Genomic DNA, 17,393 nt, shown 5'->3' with positions numbered 1-17,393 from the left:
TGTCAAGATTAGAGGAAGCATTTCACTTGGTAGTCATCCACATATGCAAGAGTGAGTTTTTTGTCCCTTGGCCTCTACAATAATCAACTCATAAGTATGCTTGTGAACACCTTCATATACTAAGTGTGGTGCTTTTCCTCAAATATAGCATTTTGAAGAAGCCAAAAAAAACCAACATTGTTGAGTCAATAACACGTCATTTGTAAGATGCATGCATATACCCTTCTTCATTTTGAAGAACCCAAAAAAACCAACATTGTTGTGTTGATAACACATCATTTGTAAGATACATGCATATACCCTTTCATCAAAATCAAGGAAATATTTGACCTAGTAGTCATCCCCATACATAAAAGGGAGTTGTTTGTCCCTCAATCCCTATGTCAGGAGGGAAGTGTCTCACTTTGTAGCCATCTCCATATTATCCTCATACATTATAGGGAATTGTCTATCCCTTGACCCTTACGTGACATGAGGGATTACAAGCTAAACCTATGACATGGGGGTATATCTTGCAAATACCTTGCATTTTCGTTTAAGAAAGCATCTATCTATATAGGGTCCACCCACTTTTTTACGATAAGTAGCTATAAGGGTTTCCCGCATCCCACACATTATCGCTTATGCACATTACAACAAAAAGCTCATGGTTGGCTTATTCATGTTGACTCGACACTTGTTCTTCATAACCTTAAAGATATGCAAAACATGCAAAGATACCTTTAAGCCCTCAAAGATATGCATGAAATGTGAAGATATATTTGTATACTTTATTATGGCATCCGTATTCATATTCAACAACCAGTCGAATTCAGCTTTTAAGACTTCATAAAGATAGTGGTCATCATAAGGTTGAATCCAAAATGTTGCTAGAGCAAACAAAGCCTCAATTGACCTATTTAATTGAATTACCTTCATCACACCAAGCTATCCAACTAGGTAAATGTTCCTTGCTTCATCTCAAATCCCATGGTTTGTGGAGGCATCCTCATGTAGTCTATCTCACAATCGATGAAACCTGAGCTGTGATATATATTTCCTAGAAGGGAGCCAAAACCCTACCTAAGATTTGGATCCAATCCTTGGGTTGTTACCTTAATGCAATCCCTTGATCATGAGTGGTTACCTTGGGGGGGTGGGGAGAAATATGCACTTACCCCAATGCACTTCCCAAAATGGGGTACCTCTCTTTAGCTCTTTCCCAAAAAGGTTATCCTCAACACCATCGAGTTATTTAGGACATTAGGGAAGGTTTGAAGTCATTTTTCCACCCTATAAGAAATGTTAGAGAGAGAAAATGCTTTTGATTGTGAAAAACGTAGACAAAAATTTCAAATCCCAAAATTCGGGGAAGAACTCTACCCTTTTACCATTTGCATAGGATGTCAATTTTTCGGGCTCCACATGAAATGTTGCTTTCAAATCTCTTGGGAATGGCTCCCTTTCCCAAAAAATTTCCCTACCAAAGCATCGATTTTTCCTTTTGGCCCAAATTTGAAATTTTCTTTACTCAATTCTACCATATATATTCCTTTTCACCGTATCCAATCCCATCGTCTTCTTCCCCATATCCAAGTTTTGACCTTGCTATTGTAGCCACAAATCCTACTATGTGACATATCTATCAACTTTATGTTGATTTGGAAGATGAATATGCTCCATTGTGAAAAGAAGTAGGGTTTTTGAATCTCCTCCTTCTGTTGTTCAAGCAATGAGATCCGAGGAAAGAAGCAAATTGTGTTAGGGTAAGTCCAACTTGTGGCACCACTGTGGGAAAGCCCTCTAGCCAATTAGGAAAGGATAATTAATGACATGGTCCAATAGAAAGAGGATTAAACCCACCTAGCCAATGATTGTAAAGCACCAAGCCTAGATAGAGGCTATTTTCTAATTAATCAATTGCACTTTGACTCTTATCCATTGTGTATATACTCTCTCTCTATGCTCTTGGCTTTGGCATAACCTAACCGTAATCTCCATCTCCCTAATCCTAACCGTAACACCATGGTTAAGCTAAGGCTTCACCCTCCATAGCCTAATGCTAATCATCGGTGATTAGGGAGTTCACTTCCGTAACCACTAACCCATCAAGTGGTATCAGAGCCGATGGTTTGCACCTAGTCTTAATTAACCTCTCTCATTCCCTAATCACTAACATCACTAATAAAGCTTGCGCATGTTCTTGGCAATACCAATGAGCCACTACCCTTCTTGATTTAGTGAGCTTTTGATTAGCGGCTTTCCAATAATTGCATGTGTGTGCGCATAATTTTTAGTGTGCTTTTGTGTTCATTTTCAGCCCGCTTTATCGCACCATTATTCTCACTATAGATATCATTGCATTGTGCAATCTGTGCGTGTGCAAAGCACTTTCCAGGGGCATTTCATAGAGCCTCTAATTGCAAAATTATCTCAAGGTTGGGGCGTTTAATTGTGTATTTTTAGTGTTTCTAGCTTTTTGGAGCCTCCTTAATCTCTGAACTTGGTTCGGATTAATCCATCTAATCCATTCCTAAATTAGGTGTGTGTGTGTGTGTGTGTGTAAAAGAGGTTTCCCTTTGTCGAGACAATATTGAAAGGCTTATTTTTGGAAGGAGTTTCAACCAAGTCATGTGGGCTAGTTGGTGTAGAATATGTAAATTAAGGCCTTGGCCCCCTCACAAGGTCATGGGTTCGAAGTGTAAGCTAATTTTAGCAAAGACAAGTGGGGTGGACTTCAAACGGAGGCGTCAAATTGGATTGAATCCAGAGGTTGGGTCCGCTAGGGATCATACCAGCGAAGTGATTTTCCAATGGATCCAACGCCACCACACGCAAGAATTTGACCCTATTATCTCCTTTGTGGGTCCGCTAGCTGCCAGCCCTATGGGAAAGCCCTCTAGCCACCTAGGAAAGGATAATTGATGACATGGTCCAATAGAAAGAGGATGAAACCCACCTAGCCAAAGATTGTAAAGCACCAAGCCTATATAGAGGCTATTTTCTAATTAATCAATTGCACTTTGACTCTTATCAATTGTGACTATACTCTCTCTCTATGCTCTTGGCTTTGGCATAACCTAACCCTAATCTCCATCTCCCTAATCCTAACCCTAACACCATGGTTAAGCTAAGGCTTCACCCTCCATAGCCTAATACTAATCATCGGTGATTAGGCAGTTCACTTTTGCAACCACTAACCCATCACATTGACATATGGACAGATGGTAGATTATATCCCACACTCCCCATCACCCAATGCACCTTGCCATTCTTCAATTGTTCTTCATTGATGAGATTGTTGGAGATAGCGTTGAAAGGCTCTTAGTCTATACACAAAATCTTGCAACAAAGATGGACATTCTTAAGCTGGAAAACTATTTTCTACAATAGTTTATGGATTCTCTCAACCATCAGCTTGAAGAAATCAAGGAGAAGATAAAGAACTTGCAATCGTTCTTGAATACGTCTAGCAGTAAGAAAGCGGGGCTTCGGATCAGACAAAGAGTTGAAGCATATTCAGAGTCCCAAGGGAGGATGTGTGGGCTATAACATAAGAATCAAAGCAATGAGATAAAATTAGTTTAGTTTTTGGTTTGTAGCTTTAGATTATTTTTTGACTTGATGAAATCAATATTATACTCTCTATTTCTGCTCAAATCAAGCCCTTAGTTAAACCAAAATGCTCACAAGAAAACATGAAAGGTAGATCACAATCATTTTGTGAAGTGATTACTCCTATTCTTGCTAGGAACTTATCGGATGAGAGAAGGTTCAAGAAGGCCGGACAAAAATGCATTGATGGATTCTTGCAAAGTTTTACCTTGGACAAGGAGGATTTTATTTATTTAAATTGGTATTCCACCACACAAGTATCCTTGAAATAGTCAAGGGCCAACAAGCAGGGGAGGAGCCAAAATGTTGAGGATTTTGTTATGTACAAGATGGAATGCTACATGGACACTACAGTGTATATACGATGTGTCAAAAGGTGCCAATGCCAAAAGCCCTTGTATCTATTGCATGGGTGCAACAAAGGAGTTAAATTCTATTAATTGGAATAAATCCCCTTACAGACACTCTAAAAAGCCAAACATTCAAAAAAAAAGGATATTCCCTTTTCAAAATGTCCACATGTGCGCACTTCATACACTATGCATAAGTATTAAGAAGATTGTGCATCTTTACATAGGATTTGCATGGAAAAACTGCAACCTCTATCAGCTAGAGAAACTGCCATGAAAACTATTGAAAGGGTCATGTTAGATATTGGACTTCATGGGAAGAATTGTGAGAAATATGGAATACAAAAAGGATCTAGTAGCAAGGAGAGTAGAGAGAGATACAATGCAAAGTAGATTAGTGGCAAATCAAAAACTTTAGATTAGTACACTATTATAAAGTGATGGTGCATCCACCCGTGCGCTCTCAAGATAGAGCTTAGATGGTGACTTATACAACTAGAGAAAGTAGGAAATACAAGGGGCTAACAATCCTTCAACAAGGATGTGCATGTGTGCATCTAGTGTGTAGTGCTAGAAATACTTATGGGGAAGGCCTCCTTATATAGATGTAAGGGAGCCTCTAAACGCCCATAGCCACCTTTAGATAGCCAAGTCCAAGTAGAACTCGGCCATGTATCCATGTGTGTGGTCGCCCTTGTGTAACCAAGTTCAAGTAGGACTCTCCCATGCGCCCATGTGTAGCTGCTTTTGGGTAGACAAGTCCACCTACAGCCACCAGCCAAAGACCGCGGACCACTGACCACCGGATAGCTGTTTTTTATCTTTTGACCGTCGTCTGGCCAATATATTCTAGCAAAAATGAATATTTTGGTGAATAAAAAAGGAGGCCCCCAAAGTTGGCCCTGAATTTTCTCCGTACCATCCATGATCACAAATAAAGATCTCATCAGCGTGCAAAGCTAGAATCCACCAAATATATGTGCACTAATGGCTTCTCCTCATATGCGGGCCTTACAAACTGTGCAACATATATTGTGGTGGCAAAACTGAGAGAGGTGGATATTGAAAGTATACCAACAAGAATGTGGTGATTGAAACAGACCTGAAGAGGTCATCTAGTGGAAAAATGTGCGAGAAAGGTGTCTATTGGTGGGGTGAAGGCCGTGACCTTCTTGGTATTCCATGGGAAATTGGGTATGTGCGTATCCAAGATTTAGTAGAATTAATGGAAGACCTTGGATAATGTTGTGAAGGACCATGGACTTGATGACATGCAAAAAATCAGAAGAAAAAAGTGTGGGAAGCATTTGATGCAGTCTTCTCTTATTGTGATAAACGCATTGGGGAAGGAATGACCTCTCCAACTTCAAGAAAAGGCTCAACAAACTAAGAAATCTATGACAAATGCTTGGAGCTCATAGCACTTTGCACACTACATGGTAAGAGTTGTTAATTATGATATTGCTCATTTACTTCATCTTGATTATCTACAAACACTTCTGATCAAATGCTAAATGAATTCATTTTTTTTGTAGCATATTCTTTAGAATCACACTCCTTGGTCAAGAAAAAGTTATTATGCATAGCAATGGATCATGCTCGTTCTTTGGGTCAGAGTTTGTATGTGTTGAAGCAGTACAACGGGCTTCCCAGATCAAATGCTAAATGAATTCACTTTTTTGTAGCATATCCTTTAGAATCACAATCCTTGCTTCATACGTTGTATTGATTTTGGACATACAAACTTTCTTTGACCTAAGACAGGATTGCATACTATGGATCAAGCTCATTATTTGGGATATCAATGCACTCTTCTATCTTTGTGATATTCTTTGGTTTGAACTCTACCATATCCAAAATCTCCTTGCTTCAAATTTTTTCCATTTATTCATTGAAACCCTCATTGTCTATTCAACATGTATGTCATTTTCAACTTCTAGTATCTCTCTCTCTCTCTCTCTCTCTCTCTCTCTCTCTCTCTCTCTCTCTCTCTCTTCCCCCCCCACTAGAAGAAGACTAAAAAATACAAAGGGTTGTGTATCATCTTCAAATCATTTAGGAGTGTTCCTTTTTTTTTGGACCCAATGCTCGTGGTTAAGTTTCCTGCCAGTTGAATATGTCAGAAAAATATACAAAGGTCCCAACCTTGTGTTCCTTCGTAAGGTCTATGTATCTATGTATATCGTATGAAGGTCTGAGATGTCATTAGAGAGCCCTTCAAGAAAGCTCTCCTAGTGAAAGTGAACATTGAAGTATCCTTGATATAGGTAAACTTTGATAACCGCTTCAGTTTTGATAAAGTAGGGCCATCAATCTATGACCACATACTACCTCTTCCAACTTCCTCAATGTCCATGCCTTCCATATTCCTTCCAACAACCTTGTGTGGAAAAGAAGAAACTCATGTGTAGCACTATCCTCATTCCACACAAATACATACTATAAAAGCATTTTATTATTGTTAATCATTCACACCTAATGGTCTTTTGTTAGTCCGCAGTCCACCTTGTGAACACAAATAGTATAAACAGGGGTCTGTCTTATAACACTAAAATCATGCAAAGTGAAAACCATTCTATTATTGGTACTCATTGGCACCTAATGGTATTTTTTGGTCCATGATTTACCTTGTAAGAGAAATAGTGTAGATGAAGGGTTGTCTGGTAACACTAACATTGCATAGAGAGGAGACCATCATACTAGGGGCCCCAAACTCAAAAAAGCAAAAATCCTTTCAAAACATCTTAAGTGCATAAGTGAGGATGAATTTAGGAAATGAAAACACACATGAAGGTGGAAAGTCAAAAATTTATGTCCATATAAAGAGAGGTGATAAGTGCACATTAATTAGTACATTTGTGTTTCTCTTCTCCTTTATTTTCTCTTTGACGTCTTCTTCTCTTTAGAATGTCTTTGCACTATGTAGGTAGCGATTTTATTTTTTTGAAGCCATTAGGAATACTAGTATTGGTACTCATTGGTGCTTAATGGCATTTTTTGGCCCGTGGTTCACCTTATAAGCAAAAATAATGTCGACACAAGGCTATCCAGTAACACTAAAATTGTATAGAGGAGAAACTTAATGAAGAACACACACACACATAAAGCACACCTTCATGTGCCTTTAGTGTCTTCATGGTTATAACATATAGCTCAAAATTTTAGGAAAAATTTTGTGGAGGAGGGAAAAATATCACTTTGGGGACCCTTATGCTTATACAACGCCCACTTATGGCCCCTCAAAATTTGAGATTAACAAGCATTGCTACCCTAAAAATCATGTTTGGTGGGTTATGAAAAAAATGGTTAGCTGCATGCTTAGTGTCCAAAAGCCACTAGAGATAGGAATGTTAAGGCCAAAAATTTAAAAAGAATCCCAAGGAAGAGACCAGAGAAAGATGAGGGCACGAAGTTAAATCCTCCACAAAGAACACAAAAACAAGCTAAAGAGGAAAAGGAGGTGGATGGGTACATCTAACATAATAAACACCAAGGGAGAGCCCTTGTGACGGCCCGGAGCTGGGTACGTCGCGGAAAGGGGCCAAGTGTGACGGCCCGGGAGTTGGGCGCGTCATGTGGAGGTGCGTGGTGGGCGCGTTTGCCTTCAAAAAGCCCGGCTTGGGTCGGGACCGGCTCGGGTCAAGTTGTGTTTGCCTTCAAGAAGCCCGGCTCGGGTCGGAACCGGCTCGGGTCAAGTTGTGTTTGCCTTCAAGAAGCTTGGCTCGGGTCGGGACCGGCTCGGGTCAAGTTGCGTTTCGTGGGACGGCGGCCGTGGTGTGTTCCAAGGGTCTCGCGTTCCGGGTCCCTAGCCCCACGTAGCCCCAAGCTCCCCCACACTCAAAGGAGGGTCATAGCGTGCCCTGGGGAACCTTGCGTGGAGCCCCCACGGTGCACGAGTGCGTGGAGTGGGGCTAACGTGTCTAGGTGGGGGGTCCCCTCCTGTGGCCGTTTTCGAGAGGCTCATACCCCTTATATACACCCCAGGTTGAAGAAAGTTCGACGTCCTCGTCGAACATAGGGAGGAAAGAGAGCTTGGCTATGCATAGGCCAAAGGTCTAAGGGGTGCATATAGTGCAAAGTGCGTGAAAACTGTACCCGAAATGCAAGTAGATAGCATGCTTTGTTTTTGGAAATTTTGGAATAAAGTGTGTGTATTTTTGGATGTTTTGGCAGAAGGCTGAAAAAGATATGCTTTGAATACCCAAGTAGAATTCCCCATACTTGAGCATTCCCCAAAAGGTAACCCGAGGTGCGCGGAGCCACCTGCTGCGTTGGCCCGCACGGAGACTTCTTTGAAAGCCGAATTTGAAGTAAAGTCCATCGCAATGCAGCCCTTGCGGAGTTGCAAGGAAACTTACCGTCATTTTGATGCGCGTTGTAGACTTAGGCTAACACCAACTTTGGTTTCCAATCGCTGAATCTTGAATCGGGTAAGGTTACTTGGTTAGATTCAGTCTTTAGGTTGAAGTAGCTTTGGTCGTCATGACACCATGAAGGCTTTGGCTGAATCTTCAATCGTCAAACTGATCCCAGTTGGTCCCTGTGTGGACGTCATTTGGAGGGCTAGCTCGGTGCCCCTTTGGTCTCTTGTAGACTTGAATGGGTCTTCAGCTCAGCATAGGCCACAAAAGTGGCCGGGCGCGACGAACTAAGTTGAGTTAGTCCATCGCGTCTTTCTCTTTTTGATTTTGTTACAAAGAGCCCTGTCTGGCTCGCATCTTTCCTTTGTGTTTGCAGTAGTGTGAGTGGCGGTTCGTAGGTTTGCCCGTAGCCTCCCCCCTCCTGGGTTTGGCGAACTGAGTGACGGGTCGTAGGTTTGCCCGTAGCCTCCCCCCTCCTGGGTTTGGCGAACTGAGTGGCGGGTCGTAGGTTTGCCCGTAGCCTCCCCCCTCCTGGGTTTGGCGAACTGAGTGGCGGGTCGTAGGTTTGCCCGTAGCCTCCCCCCTCCTGGGTTTGGCGAACTGAGTGGCGGGTCGTAGGTTTGCTCGTAGCCTCCCCCCTCCTGGGTTTGGCGAAGTGAGTGGTAGCAGTAGCGGGACGTAGTTTTGCCCGTGGCCTCCCCCCCTCTTGGGTTCGGCGAAGTGAGTGGTGGGTCGTAGGTTTGCCTGTAGCCTCCCCCCTCCTGGGTTTGGCGAAGTGAGCGGTAACAGTAGCGGGACGTAGTTTTGCCCGTGGCCTCCCCCCCTCTTGGGTTCGGCGAAGTGAGTGGTGGGTCGTAGGTTTGCCCGTAGCCTCCCCCCTCCTGGGTTTGGCGAAGTGAGTAGTAGCAGTAGCGGGACGTAGTTTTGCTCGTGGCCTCCCCCCCTCTTGGGTTCGGCGAAGTGAGTGGTGGGTCGTAGGTTTGCCCGTAGCCTCCCCCCTCTTGGGTTCGGCTTGGTTGATTTCCTGGAGCTCTGATACCAAGTGTGACGGCCCGGAGTTGGGTACGTCGCGGAAAGGGGCCAAGTGTGACGGCTCGGGAGTTGGGCGCGTCATGTGGAGGTGCGTGGTGGGCGCGTTTGCCTTCAAAAAGCCCGGCTCGGGTCGGGACCAGCTCGGGTCAAGTTGCGTTCCGTGGGTCGGCGGCCGTGGTGTGTTCCGAGGGTCTCGCGTTCCGGGTCCCTAGCCCCACGTAGCCCCAAGCTCCCCCGCACTCAAAAGGAGGGTCATAGCGTGCCCTAGGGAACCTTGCATGGAGCCCCCACGATGCACGAGTGCGTGGAGTGGGGCTAATGTGTCTAGGTGGGGGGTCCCCTCCCGTGGCCGTTTCCGGGAGGCTCATACCCCTTATAGCCCTAAACATTTGTAAAGTGTAAACAAACACTATGTGTACCCTATACCTTTTGTAAAACAATTTGGTTACAAACCAAGGAAATAATGGGAGTACAAGTTAATTAAGAGAAGGTTTCCATTGCAACATTGCAACATTGGTACAAAATGTTAAAATTTTACTTACTCTAAATTGAGAATTCTAGAGTGATATCCCTGACGAAAGAGTTGCCCATAGAATAGGAGCGAAAACTCAAAACCAAAATGTAGTACAATCACTATGTAAGAACAGCTAGAGCTGCCAAGAATGTATAAAATGGACTCGCAAGAAAAATTCGGCAGAGTCTCCTTTGTATGAGGAGTTAGGACTCAACTAAAAAACGCATGAATTGCTCAAAAGAACAATCATTGGGCATATAATGCACAAAACCGTTGATGTGTGACCGCCAACTAGGCGTCAAAAGCACAAAAAACCATCCAGATACATGTCCTATGGCGAGGGTATCGTAAAGGGGAACTTCAACTACATGTATCACCGAAGGTATCTCAACATTTGAGAATACCCCAGCTATCGACCCTCCAACGGCTAATGCAGACACAATAGGATTAGATACAGTCTCAAAAAGGGCTCTTCTGATCCGAGTCTTAGAAACAGCCGGGAAAAACTGACAAAATAGCCAAAAATGGCTCCACACGAAGTACAATGGGCAATGTTTGCAACTCAACCTACATAAGCTAACCACGCTCAAACATGCGCCAAGAACTATTCTTGTAGTATAAGTGATCCCTGTTGCAGGGATATCTGCTCTCAAAAGAGCTTAGTAGCACTAGATGTGCTCACACAAAAATGCATTTTTCAATGCATCTATCCGCAGAGAAACTGTTGTCAAAAAGGATACTGAAATCGCATGAAAAAGAATTGTGTGTAGAAACCTGGAGAATATGTGTGTACACGGGCTGAAAAGCCCCCTGTATCCTATAACCTGCATGTCAGTATCGCTATCTTCTTATTTTCGTCGGTGGGCAGAAGTGGGCTAGTCAAATAGCCGCCAAAAATGTCGTAGTCGAAAACCGTGCCGCACAACACGATCAGTGCACTCAGTGAGGATGTCGGGTGTAACTCCTCTATGGTAGAGGCACCTCACCCGTGCGTGTGGCAAGTACATTTTTCGATCGCAAGAAAATGTCGTCTGTGTGAAATTGATGTCGGGTCGGATGTCAAAAATCCACCCGTAATGGAAGTAATGTCAAGCCGATGCCAAAACGCGACAGTCGGTGTCGAAACGGCTCTAATTGCCGATGTCGATGTCATCTCCCGCTGTCGGAAGGGAGTGGCTAGCTGAATAGCCGAGAGGAATCGCCAAGAGTTGGTGCATGTTGCGCTCACACACACTCACACACACACACACACACACACACGCCCCAAAAGAGAGCGCTATCTCTACCTCTCACTTGCTCATTCGTTATCTCTCTCTCAGCTATCTCTCTCTCTCTCTCTCTCTCTCTCTCTTCACACATAAAGAGGACTGAAATTCTCTCTCTCTCTCTCTCTCTCTCTCTCTCTCTCTCTCTCTCTCTCTGCCGTCTACTTTCATACTCGGTCTCTCTACTCAAGCTGCACGGGTGTGAGCGGTCGAGAATTCGGAGAGTCGGGGGGGGGGGGTCGAAGGATCGGGGAAGGTTTGTCGAGTCTCAACAATGGGAACAGGGGCTTGCACACATAAAGTGTGTAGGCTTAGAATAAATTTTTTTATGAATTACTGCAAATTTGTGGAATTCTTCCAGAATTGACGAGGTGCACGAAATCTGGACAATTGACGAGATGGCGAGTGTGTGTGTGCCACAACTGTTGCCTTGCTCTCTTTGCTCAATGCCTGAGATCAAGGCCTCGATGCCTCGTTTCTTGCATGGCCTGCCCGCTCATGACCAATCCAATTGTCATGATTCCCTGCTTTGAGATGCAATCGATTGCCTGTTGCAAGCCTTTGTATTTTCTTGCTATTTCAATGCAAGCATCAAGCTCCCTGCCCGGCCTTCTCAAGTGTGCAATGATTTCGGTTCTGCTGCTCTCAAATTCACTTTCTCTCCCAAGCTCTTAAGCTTTGATTCTCTCCCTGCTACCCGAGGTTCTCCCAAGCCTTCAAACCTTTGCTTACGGGCCTGATCACAACAGCTCCTCCTGCTTGTCGACTCGGACTCAAGCAACTCAAGCAAACCCTATTTGTTATGCTGCAGATGCCCTCAAGATTTTGGCCAAGGGGAGCTGCACACGTGGTAGAGAGGGGAGATGCCGGGGCTCGGGGTTGGGTGCCCCTGAGCTCTGATACCAATTGGAAGGGGATGCAGAGAAGGAGACCACTATGATTATGGAGCATGAGAGAGCAATTGCTCTCTTCCTCCTTATTTCTTTTATGAACAATGGGCACCCGACCATGGCCACCGGCCACTTAGCCTAAAACCCAACACCTCCCCCAATCAAGGCACCAAATGTGGAGAGAATGCACATTGCAGTGACATGCACGCTTCACAGCTTTGCCATTTTTTCCCACATGCGCTACAAGCCTCCCCCAACCCTGTAGCCCACGCCCCAACCTTGAGAAAATATGATCTACAATTGCAATGCGCATGCCTTAAACGCACAAAGCCAGAGACATGCTCCTTAAAAAGGACCTAAAACATTGTAAAGAACCATGATGAGACATATCCACATCTACCACTTGTGCATACACAATTAAGAAAGTGCACCCTTTGTTCCAACACCCCCGGTAGCCTTTTGCAAACCAAAAACAATCTTAGTATGTAAATAAAAGGCTACCCAAAAACAATCTTAGTATGTAAATATTTGTGTGTGTAAGTGATTATGTGCAGAAAACCACTATGTACATGTGCCACGTATGTAGGGATATGCCAATATATCTATAAATGCCTGTAAATTTGTGTGTGCATATGAGTGGATCTATATACACATACATACACATAGACTTGATGTATAAATACACACATGAATGTACATCTATTAACATAATATGACGGAGTACATAACCCTTTACACGTGCCTCTTTTTGTAAGATGAAGACTAAACGCTAAGTGAAATGAAAGGAAGTGTCAGAGAGAGAGCTTCGACGGCCGACAATACTCGTATGTATAAATGTGTGTGTGTGGATATATATGCACATACATACATGACACATACACATAAACTTGATGTATAAATACACACATGATTGTACATATGTATAAATGTGTATGTGCGTGTGCGTACATACAAACACAATACACGCACAAGACACATTGTGAAAATACACATGCATATGTACAAATGCATATAAATCTTTTTGTGTGTTGTATTTACGTAGACAATAATTTTACACCCATATACATCTCAATCACCATCTCTCTTTCTAAATCCTAACGTGTGTGTTCTCATTCTCTTTTGTTCCATGTTGAGAGCCAATGTTCATTAAAAGTCTTAAACGTCACACACTATGCAACTATAGTGTGAATGCTTTCACAACAAAGCTGAATGTGGTGTTCTAGATGACTAGTTGAGTATAAAGAGGAGAGAAATATTCAAATCTCTTGGGACGTTGGATAAGGAAGCCTTTTCCTTCTTCTCTCATGAGCCATGGTTTTTCTTGTTGAAACATGAACCATGGTTGCATCACGGAGTTGAACATGAGGACTTTATGTGCAATAAGTTTTCAAGTTGGAAAAAAGTATACACAATTGAACATGAAAGCTTGGAGAGTTCTAGAAACAGGAAACAGGAAACAGTGAGAGCCATAAGAGATGAGGCCATGTACGAGACTTATTTTAGTTTAGAAATCACTATGGTTTTATAAGTCAACAATCCTATTTGGAGGCCAAATTACAACTACAAGACCTTAGCTTTTAACACTAGTAGGGAAGAGACTTTGAAAGCCCCTTTTGTAAAAATACAAGTTGAAGAGTCACAAAGGCCTACTAGAGGTAAGAACCATCACCATCATCAAGGGGTATCAAGGGGTATGAGAGTTAGGGGAGCTGGTATGAATGAGTGCTTACAATCACATGTTTTTTTTTTGTATTTTAATATAAAAATTTATTGTCCATTGTCAAATTTAAACAAAGAAAATTTTAACGTTTTCATAGGAGAAGGTAGGTCTAATAGACATATGATATAATAAAATTGAAAGAATTGGTAATTCTCACATTTTGTGAAAAATCTATATGTAATAAAAATAATAAAATAAAAAAGATACTTTAAAAATTTAAACAAAATAATATTAATATTTATTTTAATAAAAAAATATAGATTTAATAAGCATAGAAAATACTAAAACAATTTAGGATAAATGTCCTAATAAAAAGACGGGGTCCTCTTCAAAGACGGATGTAGCTTCGATAAAACACAAATGTTGGCTCCAGTTTAAACACATCGTTGTTGGTGTATTGGTCAACAAATTTTTGACGCATCGTTTTATGGTTGGGCAATGGGACTATTCAATCCCTGTTGTCATCACAGTACCTAATCTCCCTCTTGAAGGGTTTCCTAATGGAGCGCAAATTTTTTACACGGCGAGTCGTTATGTGGCTGCGCATTTTTTGTCAGAACCACTGATTCAGTCGTCAGAATTTATGCCGCAGATAGCCCTTCACAGGAGCTCCCATTCACATTATTCCAAGCACAAATCTGTGTAGAATCCATAGACATTGAGCGAGTTCAAGTTCACCATCTCTAAACGGGACATTTACCCTAGTGAGATGATTTTTTTTTAAAGTCCTTAAATGAAAGGACCCTTTATCAATTTTTCACATTATGGGATCAAACTCGCTTGATCTACTCTCATTAGATCGAACTTTGTAGATCCCACACTTCAACTTAGCACTTCAAGCTCGACACGTCTCAAATAAGCACCACGCAGTGAGCGACCTCAACCTCGCCACCTCACCAAGCGAGAGAGAAATCTTCGGGCTGTGCAACTCCACCTGCGAGCTATTCACTACGTGCAATGCGAGAGTAAATATATATAAAAAGGAAATCCTTTTCTCCTAGTTCTATGATATAGCCCACCATTTTCGACCTCCCTCTAACTTTGCTTGTTTTATCCTCCCTTCGACAAAGAGACATCTCGAAGAATCAACCCAAAATTTTATCCACATATTCTTATCCTTATTTTTTAAATTCTTTTTAAAGCATGCCCAAAAAAGTGAATGCAGGCTTTAAAGATTAGCATCTGAAAGGTTAAGGCTTTTAAAGCTTTTAATGACACTTCTCTAGCAAAGAATTGTGAACGACCTTCACCCTTGGGGTGCAAAGGCCTTTAGGAGGCCAAAAAGAAAAACAAAGTGAGAGTTCACTATGGCCAACATAAGGCTATGAGAAGAATTTAATAACAAGGTAAAGTTTTTACGGTGTCCTAAAGAAGAAAATATTTTTAGCTATAATAAATTGTGTGTGCGTGTGTGAGAGAGAGAAATCATTTTCAAAAACATACAAAATTTTCTTTGGGGTAGATTCAAAGAGGAAATTTGACAAAATAATTGGATTTTTTTTGCAATTTCACTCTATTTTTATAAATTCTCCAAGCAGATTTTCTCCTTCTCTCCCTCCCTTCAAGCAGCTAATTTGGATTTTTAACCGGATCAAGGCTCGAACACTGGTGTGTGTGTGTGTGTGTGTGTGTGTGAGAGAGAGAGAGAGGGAGAGAGGGGGGGAGGGGGACGTAGGTAGTGTTTGAAAAAAACCGGGGGTCAATGTATTTTAACTGGTTAAAATTGTAAAATCTCGATTAGATTTTGAGTTTGTCTTATAGAAAACCGAGAAATTTACACAAGTTTGTGTTATTACCGGCAAAAGCTTCAAATTTTGACCTAAAAGTCGGAAGAATTTCAAGTTACCCTTATTTTCACCGGCTAGGGAGAATCTATTTTTCTAGCTGTGGAGGGAGGGAGAGGGAGAGGATCTTCTTAATACATTTTTAATGCCTCACATTAGCATCAGTATAGAGACACCTTTTAAAGACACTAAAATGAAGAAAAAATCATATTGTATGTAATCAAATGGTGATGAAAAGACTAAAGCACAAAAAAGGTTATATTACATTTAATGTGATAGTGAAACTTTTGATGGTGAGAGATTTGCCCGTTTTCTCCACCACTCCTCTATGGCCTTCTTAGGCCAATAAAAGATTTCTTTGTGAGAGAAAACAAGAAAGTGACTAATTTTTAAAACACAAAAACTATAATAGATTTCAAAAACATAAAACCACTTGGAAGCATTGTCGCAAATTGAGGGAAAAACAAGTGAAAGGGTCACGACGACTTTCAAAAACAATAAGAAAGCGATAAAATTGTTAGGTTGAATTAAACTGGTACCAATGTTTAGGAAAGGATTGCCTCAGCTTAGTTTTGAGCCGATTGGAAATTTGAAAATCAAGACTAGCTAGCTGCAAACCATGTTAAACGGAAGAAAAGCTAATGAAATATGTGAGAAAGTCGTCCAAAATTATGCAAATCTCAAAATTTTTGCTAGTATTTTCGGTTTTCTTCTTTGGGAGGAGGAAACTCGATTAACGGCCGCTTAATTTCTCGAACATTAACACTGACTAGAATCAAGCTATAAAATGCAAGAAATGTAAATCCATGTGAAGTTGTGAAATGAAAGGTGAAATAAAAATAAATAATTAATATATGTGTGTGTGTATAGAATTTATTAGAATTATGCAAGGTGAAGCTTCACATTAGCATTCTAAAACAATAGAATGCAAAAAAAAATACATATATGTGTGTGTGTAAAATTTACTAAAATTATGCAAGGTGAAGCTTCACTTTAGCATTCTAAAACAATAGAATGCAAGAAAAATAAAGACATGCTAGGATGTGAAATGAAAGGTAAGTCTCCATCATGCACTTAAAACAATGAAAGTCTCTTTAACCCAACACAACACTAAGGGTTTCTTTTAGAAAGCCAAAGAGGTGGAAGAGTACGAGAAAGATTGTGTGTGACCCAATAATCAATGGCCCTCTTTAAAGAGAGAAGTACACAAATGTCCACATCTCTCACAAAGACCTAAAAGAAATATTAAAAAATGAAGTTTTTCACCATGTGGCACTAATCCGCAAGCTTTATCCAATGGTCCACAATTGCACCAAAAATCCAACCCTTTCCTAAGGACTCCTTATATAGTCAAAAAAACTCTCGAGAAGTATAAAAGTAATTCCCTTTAATGGAAAGACATAGTGTCAAGTTAATAAAAAAAACTTGATGGGCATTGCTATAGAACATCAATAAAGAGCTATACAAAATCTCATGATGTTCATCTAAAAATCTTAGAAAAAAACATAAGGAACATGGGGAAAAAATCTCCCATTCACAACGATAACAAAGGGCTTTCATTGTAGATCTAGGTCGCAAATACATGCGTACAAGGGAGCTTCGCTTCTTGTAGCTTCCATCACCAAAAATCATGTGGGGGGTGAAAAAAGAGATCACCACCCATTTTCATGACCTTCTTAATGAGAGACACACTCTCCAATCAAGGATTTAGGCCCTCACATACACATTGGCACCTCGACTACACAACCCCCATGCATTATCGCAAGCTGCAGCAACAAGGGCTTCGTTCTTCATGGTTGAAAACCCCACATCACTCACATAAAACATAGGACATACGCAAATTGACATCAAACATCTACCACTAAAGTAAACAAGTACAAAGT

Source organism: Adiantum capillus-veneris, chromosome 2 (assembly GCF_014529385.1).
Source record: "Adiantum capillus-veneris isolate H3 chromosome 2, ASM1452938v2, whole genome shotgun sequence".
Taxonomy (NCBI): Eukaryota; Viridiplantae; Streptophyta; class Polypodiopsida; order Polypodiales; family Pteridaceae; genus Adiantum; species Adiantum capillus-veneris.
This window is presented reverse-complemented; position numbering follows the sequence as displayed.